The sequence below is a fragment of the Arachis ipaensis genome, chromosome B02 (genome assembly GCF_000816755.2).
Source record: "Arachis ipaensis cultivar K30076 chromosome B02, Araip1.1, whole genome shotgun sequence".
Classification (NCBI taxonomy): Eukaryota; Viridiplantae; Streptophyta; class Magnoliopsida; order Fabales; family Fabaceae; genus Arachis; species Arachis ipaensis.
In genome coordinates this window covers 17,970,719-17,997,325 of record NC_029786.2, presented here as the reverse complement: position 1 = coordinate 17,997,325, position 26,607 = coordinate 17,970,719, and the positions used below count along the sequence as shown (strand labels likewise).

The window sequence follows — 26,607 nt, the reverse complement described above, 5'->3', positions numbered from 1 at the left end:
ATTTCTTTTCATTTTAATTAATACATAAAAAGTAGGTTAATTTAAAGTATGTTAATTTAAAAGTATTTTCTTCTCATTTAATGTTTTGGTCATGTTACTTAATATGTTCATTGCTAATACAAAATATAAAAGTTGAAAAATTTATAGAAAATATAACTTAAACTGAACAAAAATTATAAAAAGACAAAAATTCAAATAAAATAATCACAATTCTATAAGTGTGTGTGATTTGAAAAGCTAGAGTTGGATTTAGATGATTAGATGATTATCATTATTATTATTTATTTGAGTAAATATGATTTTGTCCAATNATATATTTTTTAAATATAGCGACATACACATTATTACAATAGACTCTTTGTATATATATTTTTGTTTTTAGTTAAGATTCAATGGTGTAAATGTTCCCACAACCTTATGAGTAGGTCTATTCTCGCTTCATTCTATAAATTTAAATTTTTAAAATAAACGATTTTATAAATTAAATATCAGAATTATTTCTATAACCAAAAAATTTAAAGCTTGATTGTTGTTGATCCTAGGCTCTTTCATGAAATAATCTTTTTGAGAATCGAAATATAACCATTTATATTCTTTCTATTAGTTTAAATTTTTAAAATTGGGAGAGTCATTTCCCCCTCTTCCTCTTGTAGCTAGGTGTATAGTTCCTCACACTATCTCTACTGAAATTGAATGTATAATAAAATTCATCTAATAGTGTTTGAACTATTGGAGCTACCTCAGATCCTGATGATAGTTAGATAAAGATAAACAATTCATTAAGATATTTGATTCAAATTAGGCCTAGACTCATTATTGATTGATTGTGGAACATTCCAATCTTTGATAGAGGTGTTAGCACGTAACTTTACGTGAAAGTTAAGTATATGGAGCCAGTTTGGACGTTTATTAGGCATATCAACAAATGAACCAATAAATAGCCTCACCATTCTTGGCATTATATTTATTTATTGGGCTTCTTCTTTAATATTTATCAATCAAATATTTTAACTCAGTAAAGTTAGTCGAATAGTTAGTTCATATTTAATTTTGCATACAGTAATTTATTGATTGGTAAATATTTTTTAAATGATACTTAAATAATTTGTGATAGAATAATTTTTTACTTGACGAATTGGAGATAGTATGAAAAATAAAATAAAAAAATAGTTTGTATATATAGAGATGATAATAAATTTAATCATCGCTTNATTAATTAACTATTATTTATATTTTTAATAGTATGAGATTTTATCTAATAATATGAGATTACTTATTTTTTTTTTACTAGTTAAATGTTAAGTCAAATTTTAATAAAAATACTTGCTTAAATTTTCTATTTTAGGAATTAGATGAATTACATACTAAACCATTTGATTAGGTTATCACAATCAACACTGAATTAAATACATTATCCATTATGTCGTTATGTTAGTTAATTATTCAATATACGATTGCTAACAACCAAGCAGCTATAACGCGGTTTTCAAGTGAGATCTCAATGTGAGTATGTGACTCTTTTTTTTTTTTTGGAAAAAAATTTACTTTTTTTTTTTTGAGGAACATGTTTATGCAAGAAAAATGGATGGAAATATGAAATTTTGAAAAAAAATCAACTTGGTAACAAAAACTTCCTCCCCTCCACAATCCTGGCGTTACACGCCCAACTGCTGCTTGTTTTGGGCGTTTAACGCCCATCTGTAGCCTCTACTTCTCACTACTAAATCACTTCTCATGAAATTTTGGTTAAAAAATAATTAAGTATTAAAATAGATGATTTACTATTTCGTACTGCAAGTCTGCAATAGATTTATTTTTTTAAAAAATATCATCTTAACTGTATGAGTCTCAATTTGATTTTTGAATTACACAAATATTTGAAAAGCTTGAAATTTCATGCAAATTGAAAAAAGGCTCCAAATGTCAATATATATCATATCAAGGGGAGCAGTGAAATTAAAAGAATCATTAGTAAAGGACAACAAATGCATTTTAGTCAAACAACATGGTTCACAAAATCGCAATTTTATTGATTCACTAGAAGGAATAGATCACTATTAAAAAATTATTTATTATAGACGGATATTTTTGACAGATTTTATTCCATAAAAATACGGACAAATTTTGTGAGAAAATTTCTATCAAAAATGAAGGAAAATGAATTAGCATAAATTACAGACCGAAAAAAAATTTGTCGATAATTTTATCGGAAAAATTAATTTTTTTTGAGAAATAGTTACCGATGGATTATTACAGATAGAAAATTTGTCTGTAATTTAAAATATTCCGTTGGAAAAATTGAGTTAAACCTAGCATTTTCCTAACCCTATCGAGCTCCATTCACACCACACAATTCAAACGAGCTTGTTCCTCTCTCCATCAACGAGCTACTACTTCTCTCTGCCGCCAGAGCCCTCTCCGCCGCTCTCGACGCGTCTACTCCCTTCATCGCCGTCGTCGTAGATCTCTCTTCGCCACTGCTCTAATCCGAACACTAATTTTATGATTCTGTTGCTTGGAGGTTAGATTTTCAATCCGCTTATTAACTGAAATTGAAGCCCTCTGTTTTTCTTCGCTTGGAGGTTAGATTTTCAATTTCATGCAATTAATTCCTCTTTTTAATTTCATGGAATGGTGTGATATAATTCAGTAAGATATATGATGTTCGTAATCTCTGACCTGCTCGTAATTCCTCTTTTCAATTTCATGTAATAGTGTGATATGTGCTATAGTTGTCTAGAACAGAAATTTAATTCAGTTAATACTAGTTTGGATTCATCAATTTCAGCTTTCTGCTATCTCTTGTTCAGCGGTTAGTTTCTTCAGCATTTCATTCATTTCTTTGTTCTTATTCTGCAATTTGATAATGGTGATTGATGATTCTGTTATGTTAATTTTTGTAGGAGTTTAATTTGGGAAAGGATAGGGTAAGCATTTGCAATGAGTTTATCATTGCACTCTTAATTTCAAAAATGCAAATTATTTTGTTAATTTCGAATCGATGCATTTTGTTTCAGATAAAAATATTGCAACATGAGATTTCATGCAAATCTGCTTTAATCAAAGTTTAAGACCCAGAAATTTTGGAAAAAATTTTATTATGAGTCAATTTTAAATTTATTTATTTATTAGAGATTTTATTTTCAGAAATTATTTTATTGAAAATAATTAAATCAGGTTTTGATAATTAAAATATAAATTTTACTTAATTTCATTATTATTAAATAATTTTCTATACTTAAATTATAAAATTTAGCAGTTGTAAAAGAATAAAAATTTTATATGATTTAGTTTAAATAATTGAGATTTTAGAATTTAATATTTTAATTTCATAAAAATAAATTATATCATCTCTAATTTTAAATTAAGATACTTGATTAAAATCTAATTAGCAAATTGATAATTAAGTAATATTTTTTTTTAAAGTAATTTCAAGGGATTAAATTAGATTTCGAATTAATAAAATATACCCTAATTTGATTAGAATTACCAAATCCTAATTAACCCAAATATTCCCAAATTAAACCCTAACCTTCCTAATACTAACAGCACCGCCACCACCCCCCAAACCCTCAGCCACCCACCCATTCACCAAAACAAAATAAAAAAAAGAAAAAAAAGAAAGAAGAGGGAGAACGGAGAAGTTATATCATCTCTAATTTTAATTTAAGATACTTGATTAAAATCTAATTAGCAAATTGATAATTAAGTAATATTTTTTAAAGTAATTTCAAGTGATTAAATTAGATTTCGAATTAATAAAATATACCCTAATTTGATTAGAATTACCAAATCCTAATTAACCCAAATATTCCCAAATTAAACCCTAACCTTCCTAATACTAACAGCACCGCCACCACCCCCCCAAACCTTCAGCCGCTCACCCCTTTCACCAAAACAAAACAAAAAAAAAAAAAAGAAAAAGAAAGAAGAGGGAGAACGGAGAAGGGACAGAGAGGAGAGGGGGAAACTGAGAAGAAAAAGTAGGAAGAGAGGAAGAACGCGCTGGCGCGCGGAGGGTCTTGCTACCGCCGTTGCCGTTAGTCCAGCCACGTGCGAGAGAGAGAAGGTTCGCAGATGAAAGGCGCATCGGGACGGAAGAGGACCCACGCCCTATCATTGCCGTTCACGGGGGCCACGAGCCGCGTCGTTGTCGCGAAGGAAGGAAGGAGCACGAGCTTCCGCCACCATCGTCGCCGGCGATGTCGCGAAGAGGACAGAGAGAGATCGGGCAGAGGGAGAACAATTCGCGCTGCCAGCTGCGTCCGTGGGAGGAATCGCCACCGTTCGTGTCTCCTGTCGCTGTCAGCTTCGTGCCGAGCTCCCATGGCTGTCGCCGCCGAAGCCTTCACCGTCCTTGCCGCTGGAGCTGGTCACCGGAAGAGAGGAGGTGACAGTGGTGGGAGTTGCCGTTACTATTCTATCTATGCTCATTGAAGGATGCTGGAAAATGCTGTTGCAGTTGCAGAAGGACGCTCTTACCTTTCCAAACCCCATATGGTTCTAGTTTTGGTACTGGCCCGATTTGTTTAGGCTAGTTTCGGTTCTTCTGAGTGTTGGAATTGCCGCCACTGCTCCGTTTCCATGGGTCCCCTAATTACAGTAAGCTATTCCTCATTCCAAACATCAATAATCATCGTTCTGTTATAAGTTACTGAGGAATTTATGGTGGTATTTGTTATATAATTGAGTTTCGGTTATTATATGTGCGATTAGAGTTGCTGTGCTTGCCGGGAGTTGTCATTGAAGCTGTTGGGCCCGCCGTGGTTGCACCCAGGTTGCTGCTGCGTCGCCGGAGACCACAGCTAAAGCCTCTGTCTTCTTAGGTTTCTATTGCCGTGAGTTACTTAGTTATACGTCGTCGCCGAAACCAGGCCAGATTTACTGGTAACTGTTTCTTCCTTTCTTGAATTTGTTCCGCTTCTATTTTGTTCCATTATTCTTATTATTGTTGGTGTCTCTGCTGCCTTAATCGCTCGGGGTGATGTTACTGCCGCTAGGACGGATGTCCTGGTTTGATTTCTATTTTTTTTTTGTCGCTGGGAGCAGACACCAGAGCTGTTTTTAATTATTCGGGTCGGGTATCTTTTTCGATTCTAGGCTGTTTACATATTTTACTATCTTTTTCATGCTTGTTTTGATTTGATTTTTGTATATGTCTTTGTCTAGGTTTCTTGAAACAGTTCCAGCTACTGTAATTGCAATTTGTAATAATGTGATTACTATAAGAGGCGTCAGAATTGTTGCTGTCCTCGTGGGGTTAACGTTATCGCTACTGCCATGAATTAAAAGGAAAGGGAATTATCACGATAAGTTACGCGGACTTAGCTAACTGAGGTAGGGGTTTTTCTTAAAATCTATTTTACATTACATAGTTGTGATAAATAGATATTGATGCAAAAAGATATACTTCTGTGATTATATTTGTCTTGTGGACGTGATGGTTTGTTGGACTGGATTATTGGGTGCTTGATTGCATGAGTTGGGTATAGTTGTTGATAAAAACCGGTTTAAAATATTATTTACTTGATTATTATGAAAGATGGATTTTCTTCATTTTGGAGTTTACTTGGTAATATAAATGAATCGATTTTGGAAATAATTTGAGATATGAAAATAAATTGATTTTGGGAGCGGTTTGATTTTGAGTTGGTCTGATTTTTATAAATGATTTAATCTTAGAGCTGATTTGATTTTAAAAAGAGTTTTATTATTGGAATTGTTTTGATTTGAAAATAATTTGATATTGGAATTGGTTCAACTCGGGAAAATGATTGAGATTTGGAATTAGTTGATTTGAGGAATGATTGGATGGGACCCGAAAAGGGTGGCAGTGTCCGAGTTTTAGAAGAGGTGCTGCCAAAATTTTATAACATTAGAAGTTTTATTTGAAGTAGTTATTTTAAAAAAGGTTTAATTTTAAGCATTATATGGTTTAAGATTACTTTATTTATCAAAAGAAGAGTTATGTTTTGGATTGGGAATTGTTAGCGAATGGAATGGAAAGAAGGATGATGAGGATTTTCTATGAAATATGATTTTGAATGAAATTGGAAATTGGAAATGAAATATGGATTGATGAATGATGATGATGTTGAGAATGACTTAGGCATTGATGAATGTTGAATGAATTATTTATATGGCTTATGAAATTGAATTATCTGAGACACGAGTTTCCCTAGATAAAATGCCGTGGCTTGCCACCACGTGTACCAGGTAGAGAACTCGATACTCTGTTGACCCTACGACATAAGTGTGATCGGGCACTATATAAATTCCCGGAAATGTTACCCCTATTGAGCAATATTGATTATTTGAGAAAACGCTATGCATAGACTCTTGGGGATGCACGTCAGGGGACAGTCTAAGGACAATTCAGACTTGTCGGGCTGGCTGGATAACCGACAGATGAGCCTCATCAGCCATAGGACAGGTATGAATCATATGCATTTGTATGCTTTGCTTGGGTTTGAACTTGTTTTGGTTTGCCTAATTGCTAAATTGTTCTGAACTACTACTTGAACTATTTGCTGTAACTGCTACCTAAACCTGTGCTTTCCTTGTCTGTGTTTGTCCTGGCGTGCTATACTTGAAAATGAACTTTGGTGCTGAATTAATGATTGTATTGTTTGATTGCATGGTTGGTTTCTGATTGAGATTTTCTTATAAGAAAGGAAATGTTTGGGATTTCTGAAAGAATAAACATTATTTCTTTGAAAAGGTTTTAAACGATTACCTATTGGTTTTTAAAAAAGATTCATAAGGCCATGATAATCACTGAGCTTGAAAACAGTTTTCTTATTAAATATCTTCTTATGACAACTTTGAAACTCCAAGGTGAGACCATGTGGTTAGGTTCTCACCCTCCTACAGCTTTACCTTTTCAGGAACCGAATGAAGAAGCATTAAGAAGAGTTATATTGCGTTTGGTTTATATGTTGTTGTATTAATTAGATTATTTTCTTCCCTCGTCTTTGTTATTACAATTTTGTAAGAGGGATAGGAGTTGTATGTTTTATATATATGTTATATTATAAGATATTATGTAAGAAGTCTTGTATATGAATCTATGCCTGCTTGTTTTTTTTTAAGATAAAGTATTTATTTCTGGTTTTCAAAGAACTCAGCAATATGGTGTTGAGTCATAGGCTCCTATTTTAATATTAAGGATATAAAGTAGTCGTAATACTTCTTGCTATCAAGGTGGCGCAGTCGGAAGCGTGACATTCTGGTAGTGAGGGTGTTACATTATGGTATCAGAGTGGTCTTTCCTGTAGAGCCTTGGGAATGGACTAATTATGCTTCAATTAAATACTCTGAGAGTCTGTCATGTAGTAGGTCTTGTTTGAATAACGAGAATTAGAATTTTATGCACATGACTGCCTATTAATTAACATTGTTAGCTTACCGTTGCATATCTGTTGATGTTAAGTCTGGCCAACTTAATGTTGATGGCTTATGTGAACGGGAAAGTTAATAGGTTATTATAGGCGAAAAGGAATTGATAAGTAATGGATAATGCGAGTCACGTGGTTCGCGGATGCTAGGGTTCGCTTTTCGTGCTTGGTTTCGATTTATGATTCTTGTTTACGTCGCTTAGGTTGGCATATCATTTCTTTTTTTTACTATCCTCATTGAAGTTCCTTGACTCGGATTCCTTTCTTGAACTATGATTGATCATTCTCCGACCGTATTTCATTATTCGTCCATAATCTTGTTTGATTGTATTCTTAAGAATTTGTTTGAGTCTTTTAAAAATATCTGTCTTTACCATTGATTATACTCTTCTTCAAGAATTATATGCTCATTGATCTGATCTTGAATTTGTTTTGGCATAATGCATGATCCTTAAATCTTGAGCGATTTGAACCTTGAAAATTATGATTCGAACTAAGCTAACTTTGTAAATTGATACTTTTCCTCCATGTCTAATGTATATCTTGAACTTACCATATTCTTGATTATCTTCTAAATTCTCGGCATCATAAGTCCTGACCTTGAATTTCTCCACGTAATCTGTGTATCTCCTTGACGTAATCTGAGCTTATTTTGGATTGGAAAAGTTTTGAATTGATCTTTTTCTTACTTAATTGTGTTTCCCAATCATCCTTCAAATTTTTAGATAAGATTACTTTTAAATTTAGCATATACTTTTCTACATGGATTCTAAAATTTCTTTATATGGTTTAAATCTGTTTATCTGTAAAGCTTCACATATTCTTCTATAGAAAACAATTTCTACTTTGAATTTCCTTCAGTAACTACAACTTGATTTATTTTCAACCTTATCACAATTTTTAAACGTATTCTTATGTGATTTTACATCCGAGTATTTTTCAAGATTCTTGAAAAAAAATTAATTAAAACAAAATAAAATAAAATTTTATTCATAGCCCAATTAAATTTTATTTTATAAACTTTGCATATTTTATTTTAACTACGATTGTTTTGATGTAATACCTTATTTAAACTTTTTGTATTTCTTTTGAGAAAATGAATTCATTCCTTCTTTAGATTATCCATTCTTTGTAAACACTACCATTGATTTTTAGTCTTCTTTTCCCCTCAGCTCAAATCTGGTTTAAATAAAAGTACCGTTCTTCCTCTTGATTCTTCCTATCGAAGTTCTTAAATTCAAAATTCTTTCTTAGGATTACAACTTGATTTCCTAGCTTATGTTTTTATGCAAATTCTTTTTATTATATACCTAGAGTATCTCTTAAGGTTTTTGTTCCAGGGGTTACCTGAAACTATAGGTCGATCTCGGACGAGATCTTCTATGCTGGTCGGCGCTGACGTGTCCGGCTGGTGAGTGGCGGCCGGAGTTGCCGTGTCTGACTTGTTGGACTGGCTGTGCTACTGATCCTTTGTCACCGGAGGGTGGGGGGTACCTGCAAGGGACTCCGATGCTTAAGTTAGCAAGGGTATTAAACAGGTTTTTTGTAGAATCAGAGTATGAGTTATACCTGGGTGCTCCAGTGTATTTATAATGGTGTGGAGTGACCTTTCTGGAGATAAGATAGTTATCTTATCTTATCTTATCTTATCTTATCTTTGAGTGAAGTCATCTTATCTTCAAGGGAACCGCCTTTATCTCCCTAGGCTTGGGCTGCCTTTGGATTTAGGTCGTGTTCCTCTGTTTGGGCCATTATTGGGCTTTCCTGGTGATTTGGCCGAGCTCTTTGAGAAGAGGTCGGATAGTCTGACCTGAAGAGGTCGGTCGACTTGTCACTAAACATCCCGGGTTCGACAGCTCGACCCAGGGTATGAACAGTGCCCCTGCTCGAGCTCGGTCTTTCTTTTTGAGGTCGAGTCTTAGTTTTAGGACTTCTGACCTCTTCTTGAGAAGCCGAGTTCGAGCATTGTGTTGGTTTTTTTTGTTTGTAGAACTTCAAATTAGTAGTTTTAAATGCGGAATGTTTCTCCTTGTAGCGTGCGTTCTCGTAAGGCCTTGGGAACGTGCGAGGGTTTTAAATGCTCATTAGCCTCTTTTTTCGTCGTTTCCTTTGCCTCCCACTCCTTTACTTCATTTCAAATTTTTTCAAAGAGTTTCTTTTCCATTTCTCCCTTTCTTGCTTCATTGCAATCTTCTTCTTTTGGTGACTTTCTCTATTTTCGCTTGCTCTCGAGTTTTCACGTCTCCGTGCCTTCTATCTTCCTGCTTTCTGAAGTGATTTGTGGGCTTGTCATCGCTTCATTCTTGCGAGCAGTTTTCTGTCTCCTTCCTCTACAGGTTAGCTTTCATCTTTTCATGCTTGCCTATGAGAAAGTTTTTATTTTTGCTTGAATTCTTGTTGGAAAGTTTGAATCTTTCTGCCTTCGCCGTGTATCTGATCAAATGTGTGCGCTGAGGGTTTATTTGGTGTGTATGGCTTTTCGTGTTTTCTGTTAGTTTAATGTTTTGAATGTTTCTGATTGCATTTTCTTGATTCACGCCTTTTATGATTTCCCTTTTGAGATGTTGAACCGTTTGCCTCTGAGATAGGTTGCGTCTTTGATGATTACCCCTTTGCATGCTTTGATATTTGATATTTCAGATAGGCTGTAGGAGGTGATGTCTTTGATAGATTTACTTTGTGTTTTTTCTTGTGGAATGTCGCTGTCGAGGGAAGGTTGCTTCTTTTTTTTTGAGGGATGTAGGTCGCGGGTTTTTCCTGAAACCTTACTCTGTTACTGCCTCCAAAGGATGCCCCTGGACCTTGATGTGAGTCCTGGGGTCTCCTTTTGTTGTTTGTATGCTTTAGCCTGAGTTGTATCCATATTTGTCCGAGTTGCTTTGGTTAGTAACCCATTTTTTTCTTACTGTAGGACTAGTTGACCCATGTCGTCTCGCAAAAATATTGTCGAGACCTCTTCCAAAGTTCCTGAGGGCATGTCGGACTGGCTGGACTCCCTCGTGTTGATGTGTGTCTTTGTGGTAAATGCTGAGTACTGTGTAGAGCTGAGGAAACATCACAGAATTTGTAGTAGTCGAGAACAGGAGAAAGATTATGAGCTGGTAGCGCCTGATTCCGATGAGAGGGTTTGTTTCCCGACCTCGGTCCAGGGGGAGCGTCCCTTCTTTTATGCCTATGACTATTTTTTCAGCCAGCTGAACATTACTTTTCCTTTTATTCCTTTTGAGACCAATTTGTTGTGGTCGTGTAATGTGTCTCCATCCCAGCTTCACCCGAATTCATGGGGTTTCCTTAAGATCTTTCAATTACTGTGCCGAGAGTTGGATGTTAAACCATCTCAGACCCTTTTTCTTTATCTCTTTGTTTTGACTAAGCCTGGGGTAGCTAAGAAGAAGGCTGCCTGGGTATCTTTCCGAGCTGCCCAGGGAAAGAAAGTCTTTTCAATGTATGATGAATCTTTTCGCAATTTCAAGAACTATTTTTTCAAGGTCCAAGCTGTTGAAGGAGCTCGGCCTTTCTTTTTGGATGAAAATAGCGAGCCCAGCTTTCCTTTAGAGTGGCAAAAGAATGTAGTGGTGTCTAGGTATACTTGGGAGATGTTGGATGAGATTGAACTAGCCTTTGTAACTGTGTTGGAAGAGAACTGGGGGCAGCATCCCCATCTTGATACAAAGAAGTTCCTAGGAGATCCCTCACTTCTTCGAACTGAGCTGGGTAGTGGTCAAGTTCTTTTGTGCGCTTGTTTATTTTGTCGAGTTTACTCCTTTTCTTTCCATTTTATAACTTGGTTTCTTGCTGTGTATTTTCAGAGATGATTAAAAACAATGACTCCATGAAGGCCTTTAAGAAGGCGAGGAAGGCTACAGCTGCCCAGAATATTTCGGCCAAGGCGGCTGGGGAAGGATCTTCTCAAGTTCCTCATATAAAGCCAATATTGAGTACTTCTGGGCCGAGGAAGATGATTCCTATTCCTCAGGTCCATTTGGTTGATCCTCCCCAAGCCTCTGCTGCTACCTCTTCTCCTACTGCCATCCCTCCTCCAAAAAGACAGAGAACTGTTGAGCCTTTCAATCTGGATGCCCCCGATTTTGACACTGTCGGGTTTTTTTATCAACAAATTGCTCCTTATGGTGTAGTTCCTACTGACGATGTATCCATCTTTCGTCATTTGAACTTCATTACCCGGAGCAGTATAAAAATGGCACACATGGGGGCAGCATTATTTTGGACTGCTCAGGATGTTCCAGTTCACGCGACAAAGGCTTTTATAGAGGAGGCCAAGTCGGAATATGACAGGATCAAGGGGTTAAAGGAGGAGTTCGAAGTGAAGGTGGCTAAGCTGGAAAAAGAGTTGGAGGGTGAGAAGACTAGAGCTGTTGCTTTGGCGGCCTCTGCAAAGTTGGCTGAGGACATGGCGTTGAAGCATAAGGAGAGCTATGTCACCACATATAAGGAGATGATGGATCTCAGAGAGAGTTTGGAGTCTGTTCGAGCTGATTATGCCAAACTTCAAGGTCATCTTGTAGGCAGTGTTAATGCTGCTTATGAGAATCTGAAGGAGCAGGTTCGAGTTCTTGCACCCGAGCTTGACCTTACTCTCTTTAGCTTGGACAACATTGTGAAGGATAGAAAAATTGTCCCTGATGACCCTGATGATGATGATGATATTGAGCCTCCTCTTGTGCCTGCTGCCAAAGTCTCTGTTGCACCGACTTCTTCAACTCCTGCGGTTGGTCATCCTGAGTCGAATCCTGATTGTCGGATCCTGAACCGGGATGATGGGACTGTAGATGCGGTGCCTCTTCAGACTCGTCCTCCTTCACCCCGGGATGCTGCAACTGGGAACTCTTTAGGCCCTCTATGATTATTCTGGATATTTTGTATATAGCCCGGCTTGTGGGCTTTGAACTCTTTTATTTTGTAATTATGTGGCTTTTGACTGTGGATACTTTTTAGTTGCTGTTCTGTTAGCAACTCTGTTTTGAAAAACAAAGTATTTTCTCCGGCTTTTGAGGTCGCCTTGAGGTGGCCTCTTGAGTCTTGTTATTATTATTATAACTTGTTCCTTTCGTAATATGCTTGTCTGCACCTATCTGACATTTTCTAGGTTTTTGAAAGCGTTGGAACTTTGTTGTCCGATCTCATTTGATTGCTTTTGTATTTTCATACTTGTGATTCTTTTGAGATCGTGGATTTCGGGGTCCGACTTGTGTGCCTTCTGTTGGCCGATTTCTTCATCTTAGCTTTGAAGTTATTTCTAGTAATCCATTTTCTTGGACCTTGGTCAGATTACTTTTTTATAACTTCTTTATGGGATGACTTCATCATGTCGGTCCCTTCTGAGTTATTCTTAGTAATCCTCTTTTTTGGACCTTTGTCAGGTCTCTTTCAGGGATTACTTTTTATAACTTTTTTGGTTATGGGACGACTTCATCATGTCGGTCCCTTCTGAGTTATTTTTAGTAATCCTCTTTTTTGGACATTTGTCAGGTCTCTTTCAGGGATTACTTTTTATAACTTTTTTGGTTTTGTTAGGCCGACTTTATTATGTCGGTCCCTTCTAAGTTATTTTTAGTAATCCTCTTTTTAGGGCTGGCCAAGCCTCTTTCCAGGGATTTACTTTTTATAACTTTGGTTATTGTGGTCGACTGGTCCGACTTCTTTACGTCGGCCTGTCTTTTTAAGTTATTTTTAGCAACCCATTTTATTAAGACCTCGTCAGGTCCTTTCTATCGATCACTTTCGATAACTTCTTGCATTTTTTGTCGCCTTTTCATCTTTGTCGATTTTGTAGAAATTGGGTTTGATCCTCGTTTGGTTGACCTTTTGATGATTTTAGTTTTAATCTTCTTTGGTCTTTATCGTGATCAAGCAGTGAATTTGATTTCCACTTTCTGCTGATCTTGTAGCTTTATAATCGGGCGATGAATTTTTGGTGTTTCAGATTAATGCGTCTTGAGGATTTGTAGAAAATCTAAAACTTTATTCAAGAGAAAATGTAGATATATACATGTGGGCATTTTATCTCTCTAAGTCGAGCAATTTGTAGATCTTGACTTGGCGCCTTATTAAAAAACCTTTTCAGGAAAAAGAGTGCGCCTTATCCTAAGATCTTTATTACCTTTAACTATAATACCTTCTTAGGTTGCAGGCGTGCCATGATCTTGGAAGCTCTCGCCCTTCGAGTTCGGACAGCCTGTAATAGCCCTTTCCGAGCACTTCTGTGACTCGGTAGGGTCCTTTCCAATTTGCTGCGAGCTTTCCTTCTCTAGGTCAAGTTGTTCCGATATCATTTCGGATTAGGATGAGGTCGTTCTCTACAAAACCTCGCGGCACTACCTTTTGATTGTATCTCAAAGCCATTTGACGTTTTAACACTTCTTCCCTGATCCGAGCTCTTTCTCGGATTTCTGGAAGTAGGTCGAGTTCTTCCTTTTGAAGTTGGGAGTTGGCCTCTTCACTGTAGTGAATCACTCTAGGTGATCCTTCCTCGACTTCCACTGGGATCATTGCCTCCATCCTGTAAGCTAATCGGAAAGGTGATTCCCTTGTGGTGGAGTGTGGAGTTGTCCGATATGCCCATAGGACTTGTGGGAGCTCTTCAGCCCAGGCTCCTTTTGCATCTTGTAATCTCCGTTTTAACCCGACTAATATGACTTTGTTAGCAGCTTCTGCTTGTCCATTGGCCTGAGGGTGTTCCACGGATGTAAATTGGTGTTTAATGTTCAGATCAGCCACCAACTTTCTGAAGCCTGCATCTGTAAATTGAGTGCCATTGTCTGTGGTGATGGAGTATGGAACCCCAAACCTTGTGACAATGTTTCTGTATAGGAATTTTCGACTTCTTTGAGCAGTGGCGTTGGCTAGAGGTTCCGCCTCAATCCACTTTGTAAAATAGTCTACTCCCACGATGAGGAATTTGACTTGTCTGGATCCTTGGAGGAAAGGACCGATAAGGTCGAGTTCCCATTTTGCGAATGGCCAGGGTGAGGTTACACTGATAAGCTCCTCCGGTGGGGCGATGTGGAAGTTGGCGTGTTTTTGACATGGTGGGCATGTCTTTACGAACTCTGTTGCTTTTTTTTGTAAAGTTGGCCAATAAAATCCGGTTCGGAGTACTTTTTTGGTAAGTGCCCGTGCTCCGAGATGATTCCCATAGATGCCACTATGTACTTCTTCTAAAACTTCCTTTGTGTTGGAAGTCGGCACACACTTTAACAATGACGTTGAAATCCCTCTTTTGTATAGGGTATTGTTTATGATGGTGTAGTATTGTGCTTCCCGTTTTAACCTCTTTGCCTCCTTCTTATCTGTAGGGAGTGTTTCTGTTTTGAGGTAATTAATTATGGGTGCCATCTATCCCTGATCCAGACTTGTTATGGCTAGGACCTTTTCTTCTTCCGAGATTGATGGGTTCTGTAGCATCTCTTGGATGAGGCTTCTATTGTTGCCCCCTGGTTTGGTGCTGGCTAATTTTGAGAGTGCATCAGCTCGAGCATTTTGTTCTCGGGGTATGTGGCGGACCTCATATTCCCCGAGTTGTCCGAGCTGTTCCTTGGTCTTGTCCAAGTACTTTTTCATGGTGGGATCCTTGGCTTGATAATTCCCCGCTATTTGTGAAGTGACTACCTGTGAGTCGCTGAAGATGATAAGCTTTTGAGCTTCCACCTCCTTAGCCAGCTTCAAACCAACTAGTAGTGCCTCATACTCAGCTTGGTTGTTTGAGGCAGGGAACCTGAATTTGAGAGAAAGTTCGATTTGGGTTCCCTGGTCGCTTTCAATTATCACACCCGCACCACTCCCAATTTTGTTTGAGGAACCGTCTACGTAGAGATTCCACTTCGTAGGGATTTCCGGGATGTCTGTAAATTCTTTAATAAAGTCGGCCAAATATTGTGATTTGATGGCTGTCTAAGCTTCATATTGGAGGTCAAATTCGGACAACTCGACTGCCCATTGTAGAATTCTTCCTACTAGATCTGTTTTCTGCAGGATGCCTTTTATGGGCTGGTTGGTCCGAACCTTGATGATGTGGACTTGGAAATATGGGCGAAGTCGTCGAGATGTTAATATGAGAGCATAAGCAAATTTTTCTATCTTTTGATAGTTCAATTCAGACCCATGTAGTGCTTTACTGATGAAGTATATAGGTTGTTGTCCACTGTCGTCTTCTCGAACCAATGCTGAAGCTACTGCCTGATTTCTTACCTCGATGTACAATACAAGTGGTTCTCCTTCCCGTGGCCGAGTTAGAATAGGTGGTTGCCCCAGGAATCTTTTAAAATCTTGGAAGGCCTGCTCGCACTCCGTTGTCCATTCGAATCTCTTTCCATTCCTTAGAGTGGCGTAGAAGGGGAGAGATCTTATTGCTGATCCAGCTAGGAATCTGGACAAGGATGCCAATCTTCCATTGAGTTGTTGTAACTCTTTGACACAAGTCAGACTTTTCATGTTGAGTATGGCCCAGCATTTATCTGGATTTGCTTTGATTCCTCTTTGTGTAAGCATAAAACCCAAGGATTTGCCAGCTTCTACTGCGAAGGTGCATTTTGTAGGGTTAAGTCACGTGCCATGCCTTCTTATAGTGTCGAATACTTGGGTGAGGTCAGATAGTAACGACTCTTCACTTTGTGTCTTTATTAACATGTCGTCTACGTAGACTTCCATGACTTTCCCGATGTGGTCTGTGAAAACCTTATTCATTAATCTTTGATAAGTGGCTCCTGTGTTTTTGAGTTCGAACGGCATGACAATGTAGCAGTAGTTTGCTTTCGGGGTTTTTGAGGTTTTTTCTTGATCAGGTGGGTACATCAGGATTTGATTTTATCCCGAATAGGCATTGATGAGAGGATAATTTATACGCTTTTTGGCTTTGTTTTTACATAATTTTTAGTATAATTTAGTTAGTTTTTAATGTATTTTTATTAGTTTTTAAATAAAAATCACATTTCTGGACTTTACTATGAAGGAAGACCTCTACACATGAAAGCTTCAATGCTCAGCCCAAGCACACACCAAGTGGGCCCGGAAGTGAATTTCTGCATCATTTACTCATTTATGTAAACCCTAGTTACTATTCCCTTCCTTAGAGTGGCATAGAATGGGAGAGATCTTATTGCCGATCCAGCTAGAAATCTGGACAAGGCTGCTAACCTTTCATTGAGTTGTTGTACCTCTTTGACGCAAGTCGGGCTTTTCATGTTGAGCATGGCCCGGTATTTGTCCGGATTCGCCTCGATTCCTTTTTTGGTGAGCATAAAACCTAAGAATTTGCCAGCTTCTACTGCAAAGGTGCATTTTGCAGGGTTAAGTCGCATACCATGCCTTCTTATAGTATCGAATACTTGGGTGAGGTCGACAGTAATGACTCCTCATACTGTGTCTTTACTAACATGTCGTCTACGTAGACTTCCATGACTTTCCCGATGAGGTCTACGAAGACTTTATTCATTAATCTTTGATAAGTGGCTCTTGTATTTTTGAGTCCGAATGGCATGACGACATAGCAGTAGTTTGCTTTTGGGGTTAAGAATGAGGTTTTTTCTTGATCAGGTGGGTACATTGGGATTTAATTATATCCCGAATAAGCGTCCATAAACGAAAGGTACTTGTATCCTGAGGAGGCATCTACTAGAGCGTCGATACTTAGGAGTGGATAAGGATCTTTTGGACAAGCTTTGTTGAGATCGGTGTAGTCGGTGCACATCCGCCACTTTCCATTTGATTTTTTCACCAAGACGACGTTAGCTAGCCATAGTAGGTACTTGACTTCCCTTATGAATCCTGCCTCCATTAGAGCTTGTACCTGCTCTTCCACAGCTTAGAATCGTTCAGGCCCGAGCTTTCTACATCTCTGCTGTACTGGCCGAGATCTTGGGTATACTGCCAGCTTGTGGCACATCAGCTTGGGGTCTATGCCTGGCATGTCTGCGGCCTTCCATGCGAAGAGGTCGACATTATCTCTTAAGAACTGTATGAGGGACTCCTTTGCGTCTCCTTTTAGGATTGTGCCAATATTGGTTTTTTTATCTGGGATATCCCTGATCTGGACTTGTTCTATTTTGCCTTCAGGTTGTGGACGAAGTTTTTCCTGCTCTCGAACTCCACCGAGTTCGATGGTGTGGAATTCTTCTCCTCTGCCTCTGAGGTTTAGACTTTCGTTATAACAGCGGTGCGCTGTCTTTTGGTCTACTTTTATTGTGGCTATTCCTTCCGCGGTTGGGAACTTCATGCATAGATGAGGAGTGAGACTACTGCGCCGAGCTGATTTAGTGTTGTCCGACCTATTACTGCATTGTAGGATGAACTCATGTCAACCACGATGTAGTCTATGTTGGGTGTCCTTGACCGGTTTCCTTTTCCGAAGGTCGTGTGTAGTGAGATGTACCCGAGTGGTTGGATCGGAGTGTCCCCCAGTCCGAACTAGTTGTTCGGATATGCTCTGAGTTCTTTGTCATCCAGGCCGAGTTTGTCAAAGGCAGTTTTAAACAAGATGTCGGCCGAGCTTCCCTGGTCTACCAGTGTGCAGTGGAGATTTGCGTTGGCCAATATGATAGTGATGACCATGGGATCGTCGTGTCCCGAGATGATGCTAGCTGGGTCTTCTTTAGTGAAAGTGATTGTGGGGATGTCGGGTGCTTCCTCTCTTCCTTCGACGTGATATACTTCTTTAAGATGTCTTTTGCGAGATGATTTGGAGATCCCTCCTCCCGCGAATCCTCCGTGTATCATGTGGACGTGTCTCTCTGGTGTACGAGGTGGTCGTTCAGTTCGACCGACATCTTCGTCCCTTCTTCTTTTTCTTGGTTCGTCGGCGTGGCTGGCTAAGTACCGATCTAGTTTTCCCTCTCTTACCAGTTTCTCTATGACGTTTTTTAAGTCGAAACATTCGTTGGTAGAATGTCCATAGATTCGATGGTAGTCGCAATATTCGGCCCGATTTCCTCCTCCTTTTTTGCTTTTGAGAGGTCGAGCTGGGGGTATCTTGTCAGTATGACATACTTCTCGGTAAACATCTACAAGAGATACTCAGAGGGGGTGTAACTGTGGTATTTCTTGATCTTTTCTCCATGCTGATCTTCTTTTTTCTTGGACTCTTTATCCTTATCTCGAGAGGAGTAGGAGAATCCGAATTTTGAGGTCTCTCCTAGTCGAGAGTTTTCCTCCATGTTGATGTACTTCTTTGCTCGTTCTTGCACTTCATTCAGAGATGTGGGATGCTTTTTCGATATAGAGTGGCTAAAAGGTCCTTCTCGCAAGCCATTGATGAGACCCATAATGGCGGCCTCTGTTGGTAGACTTTGTATGTCTAGACATGCTTTGTTGAATCTTTCCATGTAGCTGCAGAGATTTTCCCGATCTCCTTGCTTGATTCCTAACAGACTTGGGGTGTGCTTAGTTTTATCCTTTTGGATGGAGAATCTGGCCAGGAACTTCTTGGCTAAGTCGTCAAAGCTTGAGATGGACCTAGGGGAAGATTTTCAAACCATTTAATTGCTGTCTTTGTTAAAGTAGTCGGGAAGGCTTTGCAGCGGACTGCATCTGAGGCGTCAGTGAGGTACATTCTACTTCTAAAATTACTGAGGTGATGGCTGAGATCTGCTGTGCCATCGTATAAGGTCATGTCAGGAAGTTTGAAGTCCTTTGGGATTTTGGTCCTCATGATCTCTTTGACCGGATCGAGTAGTTTTGGTTTTGAGATCTGCTTTGAGTTTTAGAAGTTTGTCCTCTAACTCGTGGCGTTGTCCTAACTTTCCTTCGTATGTCTCTCTCAGCTTCTCGTTGATGCTCCACCTCTTTTTTGAGTTGTTTTAGGAGGTCTTGGAGGGCCTCCGTAGCTTCCCTGTTTGGTAAATTCTTGTCTTTGTTAGGTTGAGGAGTATACTTTCACGGGGTCCACGAGCCGTGTCGTTGTCGCGAAGGAAGGAAGGAGCACGAGCTTCCGCCACCATCGTCGCCGGCGATGTCGCGAAGAGGAGAGAGAGAGATTGGGCAGAGGGAGAACGATTCGTGCCGCCAGCTGCATCCGTGGTAGAAATCGCCGCCGTTCGTGTCTCCTGTCGCTGTCAGCTTCGCGCCGAGCTCCCATGGCTGTCGCCGCCGAAGCCTTCACCGTCCTTGCTGCTGGAGCTGGTCACCGGAAGCGAGGAGGTGACGGTGGTGGAAGTTGCCGTTACTATTCTATCTCTGCTCATTGAAGGATGCTGGAAAATGCTGTTGCAGTTACAGGAGGATGCTCTTACCGTTCCAAATCCCATATGGTTCTAGTTTTGGTACTGGCCCGATTTGTTTAGGCTGGTTTTGGTTCTTCTGAGTGCTGGAATTGCCGCCGCTGCTCTGTTTCCATGGGTCCCCCAATTACAGTAAGCTATTCCTCATTCCGAACATCCATAATCGTCGTTCTGTTATAAGTTACTAAGGAATTTATGGTGGTATTTGTTATATGATTGAGTTTCGGTTATTATTTGTGCGATTAGAGTTGTTGTGCTTGCCGGGAGTTGTCACTGAAGCTGTTGGGCCCGCCGTTGTTGCACCCAGGTTGCTGCTGCATCGCTGGAAACCACAGCTAAAGCCTTTGTCTTCTTGGGTTTCTATTGCCGCGAGTTACTTAGTTATACGTCGTCGCCAAAACCAGGCCAGATTTACTGGTAACTGTTTCTTCCTTTCTTGAATTTGTTCCGCTTCTATTTTGTTCCACTATTCTTTTTATTGTTGGTGTCTCTGCTGCCTTAATCGCTCGGAGTGATGTTACTGCCGCTAGGACGGATGCCCGGGGTTTGATTTCTATTTTTTTTGTCGCTGGGAGCAGACACCAGAGCTGTTCTTAATGATTCGGGTCGGGTATCTTTTTCGATTCTAGGCTGTTTACATATTTTACTATCTTTTCCATGCTTGTTTTGATTTGATTTTTGTATATGTCTTTGTCTGGGTTTCTTGAAATAGTTCCAGCTACTGTAATTGCAATTTGTAATAATGCGATTACTATAAGAGGCGTCAGAGTTGTTGCTGTCCTCGTGGGGTTAACGTTATCGCTACTGCCATGAATTAAAAGGAAAGAGAATTGTCACGATAAGTTACGCGGACTCAGCTAACTGAGGTAGGGGTTTTTCTTAAAATCTATTTTACATTACAGAGTTGTGATAAATAGATATTGATGCAGAAAGATATACTTCTGTGAATATATTTGTCTTGTGGACGTGATGGTTTGTTGGACTGGATTATTGGGTGCTTGATTGCATGAGTGGGGTATAGTTGTTGATAAAAACCGGTTTGAAATGTTATTTACTTGATTATTATGAAAGATGGATTTTCTTGATTTTGGAGTTTACTTGGTAATATAAATGAATCGATTTTGGAAATAATTTGAGATATGAAAATAAATTGATTTTGGGAGCGGTTTAATTTTGAGTTGGTCTGATTTTTATAAATGATTTAATATTTGAACTGATTTGATTTTAAAAAGAGTTTTATTGTTGGAATTGGTTTGATTTGAAAATAATTTGATAATGGAACTGGTTCAACTCGGGAAAATGATTGAGATTTGGAATTGGTTGATTTGAGGAATGATTGGATGGGACCCGAAAAGGGTGGCAGTGTCCGAGTTTTAGAGGAGATGCTGCCGAAATTTTATAAAATTAGAAATTTTATTTGAAGTAGTTATTTTAAAAAGGTTTAATTTTAAGCATTATATGATTTAAGATTACTTTATTTATCAAAGGAAGAGTTATGTTTTGGATTGGGAATTGTTAGCGAATGGAATGGAAAGAAGGATGTTGAGGATTTTCTGTGAAATATGATTTTGAATGAAATTGGAAATTGGAAATGAAATATGGATTGATGAATGATGATGATGTTGAGAATGACCTAGGCATTGATGAATGTTGAATGAATTATTTATATGGCTTATGAAATTGAATTATCTGAGACACGAGTTTTCCTGGATAAAGTGTCGTGGCTTGCCACCACGTGTACCAGGTAGAGAACTCGATACTCTGTTGACTCTACGACGTAAGTGTGACTGGGCACTATATAAATTCCCGGGAATGTTACTCCCATTGAACAATATTGATTATTTGAGAAAAAGCTATGCATAGACTCTTGGGGATGCACGTCGGGGGACAGTCTAAGGACAATTCAGATTTGTTGGGCTGGCTGGATAACCGACAGATGAGCCTCATCAGCCATAGGACAGGCATGCATCATATGCATTTGTATGATTTGCTTGGGTTTGAACTTGTTTTGGTTTGCCTAATTGCTAAACTGTTCTTAACTGCTACTTGAACTATTTGCTGTAACTGCTACCTAAACCTGTACTTTCCTTGTCTGTTTTGCCTGTGTTTGTCCTGGCGTACTATACTTGAAAATAAACTTTGGTGCTGAATTAATGATTGTGTTGTTTGATTGCGTGGTTGGTTTCTGATTGAGATTTTCTTATAAGAAAGGAAATGTTTTAGATTTCTGAAAGAATAAACATTATTTCTCTGAAAAGGTTTTGAACGATTACCTATTGGTTTTTAAAAAAGATTCATAAGGCAATGATAATCACTGAGCTTGAAAACAGTTTTCTTATTAAATATCTTCTTATGACAACTTTGAAACTCCGAGGTGAGACCGTGTGGTTAGGTTCTCACCCCCCTACAGCTTTACCTTTTCAGGAACCGAATAAAGAAGCATTAAGAAGAGTTATATTGCGTTTGGTTTATATGTTGTTGTATTAATTAGATTATTTTCTTCCCTCGTCTTTGTTATTACAATTTTGTAAGAGAGATAGGAGTTGTATGTATGTATATATATAAGTCTTGTATATGAATCTATGTTTGCTTGTTTTTTTTAAGATAAAGTATTTATTTCCGGTTTTCAAAGAACTCAGCGATATGGTGTTGAGTCATAGGCTCCTATTTTAATATTAAGTATATAAAGTAGTCGTAATACTTCTTGCTATCAAGGTGGTGCAGCCGAAAGCGTGACATTCTGGTAGTAAGGGTGTTACACAAAGCAAATGCCCTAAACGCTGGTAGTAACGAAGATGGGGACACAACAACTTTACAGCTATCATAGTGTATAGAAAGAGATCATTGTCATATTTTCCTCTGTAATGATGCAAACCAATCTGTCTTCATGTGTCTCATATTCTAATCTTTATTTTCCTTCGCATGTTCATCAGTGAAGTCTATGTAGTGAGTTCCATTTGTTTCTTCAATTGAGTTTGAGACAAAAGTTATTGAGGTTCTATACCTTGTGCTTTTTATTAGGTGCTCAACGATTCTATCTAGCGCAAGGTTAATGATGAAATTCATGGATATTCTTTGACTTCAATGAATCCTTTTGTGGATGATTCTAGCCCCAAGGATCATGCTTTTGTTGATGAATTCAGCTACATAGGTACTTTACTCTATATACAGTGTTATTTTGTTTTTTATGTTTATGTCAGCACCAAACACATTTCATAAGCCCCTAATGTCTACCTATTTTACCTCTTTACAAACAAAGAAAAGCTGTGATTCTCTCTATAATGATTCTTTTATAGAAAATTGTATTTAAAAATGTAGTAGCAAGATTCTTTCAAGTCATGCAAAAGAGACTACTTCTTAAATGCAAAATGCTTTAAATAATAGGCTTTATTTTTAGTGTAAGATGATGCTTCAGAGTCTATGAAGCTTTTCCATGTATGTAATTATGCTTCAAATCCTTCAACAGGCTGTAAAAATTGTACCAATGTAGCCCCTGATGTGTTTGCAATAGAGAAAGACTTTGGAAGAGTTAGGGTATATAGCCAATGTGGGAACCCTGAATTAGTTTAGCAGGCGATCGACAATTGGTATGTCTATGAACATCACTCTCATAGACTATGTTTATCGATCATTTCTAACATTATTCTTCCTTTCTTGATCGTGCCTTGAACAAGATTACTTCTGCTGACAGTGAATGTAAGATTAAGTTCTTCTTAGTCATAGGCTACATGATGAATGAACTCTCATGAATCAAGCTAATTACATTTTATAATATTCACTGTTTTCTAACAGCATAAAAAAAATTATAAAATCGGCCATGTAGTTTATTGATGATAATTCCAATCCCAAACACTTAAAAAATCCATGCCTCTGCCTATTAGAAGTTCATAGTCCCTTCCTTTTCCATTGGGATCTCAGATATTTGAGTATTAGAAGTTCTTGTATGGAAATGATATTTCAGTGTAACAACTAAGCTAATCAAGATTACTAGAATTAATTTGACAATTTTTTCCTTTTTGGGAGTATTTTAGCCCTGTGGACTGCATTCATTGGACATCTGCTGCACAACTATCATTACTTGAAGATGAAATGCGTCGAATAGAAAGAGTCAACGTAAGGCCTTTACTATAAAGTTTTTGTGGATAGTGCTGGGTTGATGTGATTTCTTCGGTTGAAACACAATAGTGGTTGTCATATTCTGATTAAATAATGAAAGATCATTATAACATGGATTGAGGAAGCATTTTTAGAATGTTATAATCTATAAGAACATTTCATTTTCCATCCTGCAATCTGCACTAGATGCCTTTTTAAATTTCAAACTTGGTTTCAGAGAAAATGTTTTATCTGAATGTTTAAGAGTTCGGGTTAACGCATGTTTTTATTAAGTTCTTTCCTTGTCTAACATAACAAGCATGCACTTTTTACAGGCTAGTTCTCAATGGGAAAAGAGATAATCGAAAGTCTTGGTAAGTCCCAATTTCAAAAATGATTGTTTAAATAGACATCTTAGCTTTGATATGAATGAATTCAAGCATTCCAATTCATTCCAATTCTAATTCGGGTTTTAATTATATTTCAGTCAGGAGATGCCAAGATCAACTTTATGTGGAGCTTGATGCTACCAATGCAACTTGGTTATCCATTAATATTTTAGATTATCCTATCTTTAAGTGCTAAGTGTAATTTGTGACATCAGTTAATGAAGGAGATCCATGTAACATTGGGATGGTTATCTTATTTTTTTTGGGTATCTTTTTATTAAGACAGTGAAATATTGGCCAATGATGTTGAAAAATAACATCCAATTTTATAAGTATCATGTAATGAATATTATATTTATCTATGTGATTTTTGGATTTCTTTTTTTCAATTTACAGTGTGCTTGATGGAGTAAATTTAGAAAACAAACCTAAAGTATTCATTTTGCAATGAAAAAATCTAAGAAAAATTCTATCTTACCTTACTGACGAATTTACAGACGGATTTTCTGTCTGTATTCAGAGTTTGGAATGGTTTTCCAAGGCTCCAATTTCTGATGGAAAATTGATCAGAAAATCTGACGCTAGTTACCGATGAAAAATCCTTTGAAAAATCTATCTCTAATTACCGACGGAAAATCCGTCGGAAAGTTTGACATTCCATGGAAATGGAGGAGAGAATTTACTGAGGAAAAATCTGTCGGTAACTGGTAAAAATCTATCGATAAATAATTTCTGATGAGGCTTTTATAGAGGGACAAAATCCGTCGGTAATTTCGTCGGTAACCAAAAATTCATCTGTAATAAAGACCAAACCTGTCTGTATTAAGCAATTTTCTAGTTGTGAGTACATTACACAATTTCATGACAGTGAGAGATATTTTTGGAGCACAATGACCTACTTTCTTATGCCACATAGTATAGTCATTACATCTGGTGCTAAAAAAGTAAGGGTCTCAACTAGAATCTTTTAATAATTTAAATTTATTCTTAAGAACAGTAACATTTTGGAATTGATAAACTCCTTTTTTAGGTATTCTCTGTAGCAAAATTTTGTGAGTTTCATAACATTTTATGTAATAAAAATTAGCATGAAATTCAAAAAAATAATGATTATTAGTTGCAAATTTTTGCACACATTAAAGTTTTAAGTCACCTCTTCAGGAGAATATGGAATAATTATTTGAGAATGAAATTTCTTTTATTTTTAAGAGACATGAGACAAGATTCACCAACATTAGTGATAACCATACTTGAGCCATTACCTAATAGAATCTTATCAGGACCATTGTATTCTGTCATAAGAGGATGTTTCTTGCATTTGAAGTAACATGGTGACTAGCACCTGTATCTGGTAATTAACTTGAATCTATCATTCTAGATTGTGTAGTCAAATAAGCATGAGGATTATAGAATGAGGAAGGGGTGGGAGTGAAGATGATTCAGAAGTGGTTGAGCTCAGATAAGAATCTTGAAAAGAGTTATCAAATAGATGAAAACAAGAGAGAGCAATGTGCCCAATTTATCCACAGCTTGGCATTGTGGATGAGTGTGTTGATTTGAAGGGCGATCTCCACGGTTGAATCTTCCAGAGCACCCTCTTCTTCCTCCAAAATTTGCATGAAAATTAGCTCTGCCATATAAAGATGCTTGAGTATAATAGCTTGAACTAATGGCCCAATTTCAGATTTTCTTGTTCTGTCAAGCATATCTTTATGGCTAAAAAGAAGTGCCTCAGCTTCAAGAAAATTGTGCCAAATTTTCCCATGATTTGAGAAAGATACATGGCATAATCCTTAGAAAGTCCATCACAAATTGCAGATATGTGATCTTTCAAGAAAAGAATATGGCCAATGTTGGCCATATCATCAAGAACCCTTCTTATCTTTTGAAGATACTCACTACAAGAAAAACGCTGAGTACCGTTGAATTTATCTCAGATTTAGTGTCGCAGAGTAGCGGTAAATTTACCGTCGGTAACGGCATCGAATTCATAAGGTTATATAATTACCAGCGGATTTAAGTTTCTGACAGTAAATTCTTATGTAATATTTGGAGGAAAACAAAAATATAGTGCCGCATCTTTTAGCGTCGGATTTACCATCGGAAAAATTCGACGGTAAATTAACTTAGTGAAACAATGCATTTTGGTAACCCGCAATGGTTTACCGTCAAATTTTTCTGACAGTAAATCCAACGGTAACTAATTACCAGCAGTTTCTGACAGTAAATTCTTATGTAATATTTGGAGGAAAACAAAAATATAGTGCCGCATCTTTTAGCGTCGGATTTACCATTTACCATCTTCGACGGTAACCCTCTTCTCCATTTCACCCTTTCTCTTCTCCTTTCTCGAAACCACCGCACCATAGAGCCACCGTCATCGTGTAACACCCTACCATACAGCATACAGAGCTTAAGTCATAATCCAGAGATGGCAAGGTATTACGACCTCTAAAACAAAAATCTAGTACGTATAGTAGTGTGAATAAGGATTAT

General features: G+C 37.8%; 4 long non-coding RNA genes across 6 annotated transcripts; all 4 read left to right on the top strand.

Annotated features, from left to right (window-relative positions):
- On the top strand, positions 2,410-2,936 carry LOC110267517. Its single transcript, XR_002355244.1, has 3 exons — positions 2,410-2,521; positions 2,733-2,812; positions 2,904-2,936. It is a non-coding gene; the product is annotated as an uncharacterized LOC110267517 (long non-coding RNA).
- On the top strand, positions 4,570-6,917 carry LOC110268755. 2 transcript variants are annotated; one of them, XR_002357178.1, is made up of 3 exons: positions 4,570-4,887; positions 5,184-5,337; positions 6,874-6,917. It is a non-coding gene; the product is annotated as an uncharacterized LOC110268755 (long non-coding RNA). The 2 variants fall into 2 exon arrangements; XR_002357179.1 differs by lacking the exon at positions 4,570-4,887 and adding an exon at positions 5,072-5,081.
- LOC110268754 lies at positions 20,060-22,077 on the top strand. 2 transcript variants are annotated; one of them, XR_002357176.1, is made up of 3 exons: positions 20,060-20,237; positions 20,340-20,493; positions 22,038-22,077. It is a non-coding gene; the product is annotated as an uncharacterized LOC110268754 (long non-coding RNA). The 2 variants fall into 2 exon arrangements; XR_002357177.1 differs by having other exon boundaries at positions 20,061-20,232.
- Positions 23,104-24,237, top strand: LOC110268756. The gene is made up of 4 exons (XR_002357180.1): positions 23,104-23,214; positions 23,659-23,779; positions 24,058-24,096; positions 24,210-24,237. It is a non-coding gene; the product is annotated as an uncharacterized LOC110268756 (long non-coding RNA).